Genomic DNA, 6,000 nt, shown 5'->3' with positions numbered 1-6,000 from the left:
TATTCAAACCAGATAAAATAAAAATAAAGGGGGAACACTGCTCAGCGGAGCCGGAGGGAAACAGCTCCATGCCAATACAGGCACAAAAGATGTCTGCTAGTTGGATTATGACCAACTTATTTTTAAAATTGTGGAAGCCAGAGAGTGACTGAAATATTTAAAATGTTCAGAGGAAAAAAAAAAAAACAGAGAATTCTAGATACAACAAAATTACCTTTCAAAGGTAGAGGAGAAATAAAAACTTTCTCATACAACCAGAGAGAGATAGAGATAGAGATAGAGATAGAGAGAGAGAGAGAGAGAGAGAGAGAGAGAGAGATTGCCAATAGACCTGCCCAGCAAGACATACTAAAATAAGTTCTTCAGAGAAAAAGATGACATAGGTCAGAAAGCCATATCTAATAAACAAAGAAAGATCATGAAAAATTAGAGGTAAAATGAAAGCCTACTTTCTTATTCTTAGCTGAGATAAAAGATAATTTGTATAAAATAATGCTAGCAACAATGTTTTTTTTTTATAATAATCAGACCTTATATATGAATGGTATGAATGTCAATAAAGACGCAGAGAATAAGAAAGAGAAATTATATAAATTTTCTGTGACCAGTGAGGTCATGAGGTAGTCTGATGTTATTAGGAAGTGACCGTAGATTCATCATAAATGTAAATAACAAACTCCAAGAAAACTACTGAACAGTAAAATAGAAATATAAATGATATGGTAAGAATGGATGAAAAAATTGAATTACATAAAAATGTTCAATGAAAATAATCACAAATATAAAAAGAAAAAAGAAGGAATAAAACAGTAATAAATAGTAAACAATCCAATCATGGCAGTAATTTATTGCAAGCATCAATGATCTAAGTATATAATTACAAGGCATATTGTCAGAGTAGATAAGAAGACCAAGACCTAATTAAACACTGTCTAGAGAAAACCCACATTAAGTTTAAAGCATGTATGAATTAAAGGAATAGAGAAAGATACACCACATTAATCCTAATCCAAATAAAGAAGCTGTGTTAATTTTAGAACATACACCCACAGAATTAAAATTATCAGAGATAAAGAAGGGCTTTGTGTAACGATAAGGCGATTGGTTACAAAAATATGTAACAACTCTCACCACCTGAACATCAGGCTACATGAAACAGTAGAACTGCATGGAGGAATAGATTAACTTCGTGTTCTACCTAGAGACTTCAACACCCCTTTATCAGGAATGTGCAGATGCAGCAGGCTACAGATCAATAAAGACAGGTTTAAAGTCAGTAGCCCCATGAGGCTGCAACAGAAAATTCACATCCATAAACTGCAGCCAACAAGAGCTCAAGGAAGATTCTCCTCAAGCTCTGGCAGAAAGCCATCAGGAAAACCCAAGATCTGGATATATTGAGGAAGAGATCATTTTTAAAAGAATAGAAACTAAACTAGAAATCAATAGAAGAAAATTATCTAGAAATTCCCCAAAGCTTGAAGATTGAACAGCAAATTTCTAAGGAACACATGAGTCAGTGAAGACATCACAAGAGAAAGTTGAAAGTGTTTTAAACCAAAAGAAAACGCAGTTTCTCTAATGCATCAGGGTGTAGCAAAGGAAAGCCAGGCTTCCAGGTGAATGCTCAGGATTGGAGGTGTGTGTGAGAAATGAAGGGAGATTGAAAATACACAGTCTGTTTCTAACAAGAAACTGGGACAAAAGAAGTGTAGCTTGAAACAACTGTAAGAAGAAAGCAAATACAAATTAAATCAGAAATCGATGGTGTTGAAAATGGTAAGTCAATAGAGAAAATTAGCGGGAACAAAAGCCAGTACTTTAAAACAGAAAATAATTGATAAACTGTTAGTTAGAGCTAAGAAAAAAATGAAAGACTAGTGGAAAAAGTGTAAGAGCCAGAAGAGAAGGGATGGAGGGCCCCGGGAGAGCGGGACCCTCTGCAACAACTGAGCTCATAGGAGCTCACAAGGACTGAAGCAGCACAGACAGGGCTGACAGGGCTCTTCACCATGTCCTCTTTATGCTTATAATCTAACATATATATATATATATATATATATATATATATATATATATAATAGTTTTCAGCTTAGTATTTTTATGGGGTTCTTGAGTATGTAAATAAGTGTGTCTCTTATCTTTGTGCCTGCTTTTGGGGATTTCTTTTTCCTGTTGGATTGCCTTGTCCAGTCTCAATGTGATGGGTTTTGTTTTATCTTATTTTTTATTTGCTTGTTATCTCCCAGAAGCCTATTCTTTCCTAATGAGAGTCAGAAAGGAGTGGATCCAGAAAGAAGGGAAGATGAGAAGGAGCTGGGGTGAATGAAGGGAGGAGCAAGTGGAATCAGGGATTGTATGAGAAAAACTGATTTTCAATAAAAGAAAAAAACTTTAAAAATGAATGGCTATGTGTACAAAGTTGACAATTCATAGGAAATAAATTAAATTTCAAACTCATCTACCAAAATTTATACAAAACAATAGACAACCCAAATAAAACTAATAATCTGAAAAATTAAAACATTAATTAATCAACCTCCACACAAATTGAAAGCATTAGACATAGATGAATCTGCTTATGAATACCACCAAACATTTGAGAAAATAATCATTTCAATTCTTTATGATAGTTTTCAGAAGACTAAGTCAAAAGAAATGTTTTCCAATTTGTTCTATGAAGCCATCAGGACCAGAATGGCAGGTATTACAAGAAATTAATTATTTAGACCAATGTGTCATATACAATCTGAAGTCAGTAACATAAAAATGACCTGCTAACTGAATTCTACTTACCTTAAGTGTGAGAGGCTCATTCCACGTGCTCATGTAATTGATTACTAGTTATAATTCAGTCTGTCACTAAGGTGGATTTTTATAAAAGTGTATGGTCATAATAACAGATGCATAAAAGGCATTTGAAGAAATTCATCATCTATACATAGTTAAAACTCACAGCAAGGAGGAGTAGAAGGGAACTCTACTACACTACATGGTGAGGCACCAAATTTTCTCACATCCATAAGAGGAAAGAATATTTCATCATTATTGAAGATTGTTCAATAAGACAAGAAAGGTAAATAATCACTCTCATAGATTGCTTCTTTTGCTGAGACAAAACATTACCAAAAATTAACCTGAGGAGAAGGTGTTGATTTGGTTTGGAACTCCTCATTGTAGGAAGTTCAGGGAAGGCACTGAAGCAGGAACTTTGAAGCAGGAACTAGGGCAGAAGTTGAGGGAGTGCTGCCAGGTGGCTTTCCAAGGCTTTCTCAGTTTGCTTTTTATATAACCCAGAACAACATACACAGGCATCACACCAGCTACAGTGAACCTCCCACAGCAATTGTAAATTAAGAAAATGCACCTACACCCATAGACTTGCTCCCAGGTCAGTTTGATAGGGGCAGTTGCTCAATTGAGGTTCCCTCTTCCCAGATAACTGTAGGTTATATCAGATTGAGAAAAAACAAACTAAACTAAACTAACCACCCTAGTCTCTCTTGTTCTTCCTCTCACTCTCATGCTGTCTTACTTTCCATGACAAGGGCCTCACCCTGGCTTACCTCAAACTCATGTTCCTCCTGCCTGTTCCAGATCCTCAAAAATGACAATAACATACATGCCCCATAATGTCTGGGTGGAAAGGATCATTACATTTAACAACAGGACATGAAAACACAAATTTGAAATTTTAGGAAAGAAACACTCATCAAAGAAGATATACATTGTAAAGAAGATATACAAGTTGCAAAGAAGTACATGCCAAGGCAGTCGCTGTGAGATGCCTTTAGGGGCTGCAATCAAAATCACAATGCGAGAGCATCATACTCCCTTTTAAATGTCTCAAATCCCAAAGAGTAGCAGGAAACTTAAAACAATAGGAACTGTCACTAATTGACAGTAGGTGTGGCCACTTTGTAACACGTAGTTGTGACTCATTACAAAGCTAAAAGGCTGTTTTATCTGGTGATATCACAGTTACACACCTCAGTGCTTACTCACATTGATTTGAAAACTTAATGTTCATTTAAAAACAGCATATGGATATTTATAGTAGTTTTATTTAGAATTATGAAGACTTAGAAGAACCAAGATATCCCCCTGGAGTTGAATGAATACAAGAACTGTAGCATTGTCCCGGTTACTTTTCGGTCAACTTGACTCAAGCTAGAATTATCTAGGAAGAGTGGCCCCAATTGAGAAAATCCTTGTCAGATCACCTGTAAGTAAGTCTGTAGAACATTTTCTTAATTGACTATTGAAATTGGAGGGCCCAGCTCACTATGAACCATACCACTCCTGGGCAGGTGGTCCTGGATAGTATAAAAAAGCAGGTAGAGAAAAACATGAATAGAAGCTTTGCAATTTTATGAAGTCCCATTTGTCAATTCTTGATCTTAGAGCATAAGCCATTGGTATTCTGTTCAAGGATTCCATGGCACTGGAACTATAGGATCCTACAATGGTTGATCCATGCTGCTTTGGTTTAAATGTGTCTTCTAAAAACTTAATCATAACTTAAGACTAAACTTAAACACTGGGACTGGAAAAACGGTTCAGTGATTAAGAGCACTTTCTGCTCTTGTAACGAACCTAGTTTTGTTGCTTGCTAGCCTCCCAACCTAACAGAAGCCTGTAACTTCAGTTCCATGGTATCTAATGCCCCTTTCTGTCCTCTGTGGGCACCAACACATGCAAGTGCACATTAACTCATGCAGGCATACAGATATATAGATAAAAATAAGTAAAGATTTTATTAAAATTTAATGGTCAGCGTGGATGTATTCAGATGTTAGGGCTTTAAGAGATGATTAGATCATAAGCATTCCTTCAAACCTAAGTGGGACTGGGCTTCACACAGCAGTCGGTTCATTTGCAAATGCAACAAGAAGAAGCCACCTTGTAGTCAGACAGCAGCACATATTCATACAACTGAGCCTACAAAGACCTCAGAGTTGGAATCTCAAGACTTCAGAATTGTGAAAAATGCATTTCCCTTACTTATCAATTTCTGAGTCACCAGCACCTGATTCAGAAATTCTCACAACTCAATCATGAGAACATGAAAGGAAACTAAACCTAACCACATGCTAGTCAGATGGCAATGCTGACCTAGAAATCTACAGTTCAATCCACAACTTCCTTTCATCAAAAGGAACCAGGAACACAAAAGGTAGGAAAAGCAAGCCATGGAAGAAAAGAAATAGGCCACAAAATTGTACCCAAATAAGAACAACCACAGTAAGCTGGGGACGGTAGCTCACACTCTTAATCCCGGCACTCAGGAGGCAGAGGCAGGTGGGTCTCTGTAAATTCAAGGGCAACCTGGTCTATAGAGAGTTCAAGGGCAGCCAAAGCTACACAGTGAGACCTTGTCTCAAACAACAAAGGAACAAATAATCATAGTTAATGCACATTAAAGCCACTGTTAGGTTCCCTGGACACCCTGCATGGCTTGAAAATAAAATACATGGTGGCACGTTCTGAAGAGATTGTGACACAACAGCAGCTGTCAGACACAGAAGGCAAGGCCTGGAAATCAGCACAGTGGCCTCTGCTGTCTGGGGAATCAGGGGTCTGATAGAAAGGCATGCACAAACCCATTCAACCCAAGCACAGGAGTCAGTGCTTACAGTAACCCCAAACAAAATCAAATGGAAAGCCTGCTAATTTAAGAATTCATGAATTATGGCACACTCATACAATGAAATCCTCCACAGAGATGAAAGAGAACATGAAGAAATGTTGGCAAATCTCTCAAGTCTATGGTATTTTTTTTTAAAAGTAAACAATATAACAGATTCTGCCCATATATATTTTGAAAGTCTTACAGTGGCACCACTTTAGGGTCCTGCAGGTGTCACCTAGAGAGGGACACAGAAAGGCTTTAGGAGGTCTGTGTATATTTTATTCTTATTTTGATTGAGGGCTATACAAGAGAACTCACACTGTAAAATAAATTGAGCTGTGTAGTTTTGATTTGTGTGCTTTTCTGCA

The sequence above is a fragment of the Arvicanthis niloticus genome, chromosome 3 (assembly GCF_011762505.2).
Source record: "Arvicanthis niloticus isolate mArvNil1 chromosome 3, mArvNil1.pat.X, whole genome shotgun sequence".
Classification (NCBI taxonomy): domain Eukaryota; kingdom Metazoa; phylum Chordata; class Mammalia; order Rodentia; family Muridae; genus Arvicanthis; species Arvicanthis niloticus.
The sequence above is the reverse complement of the archived record's forward strand: the minus strand, read 5'-3'. Positions refer to the sequence as shown.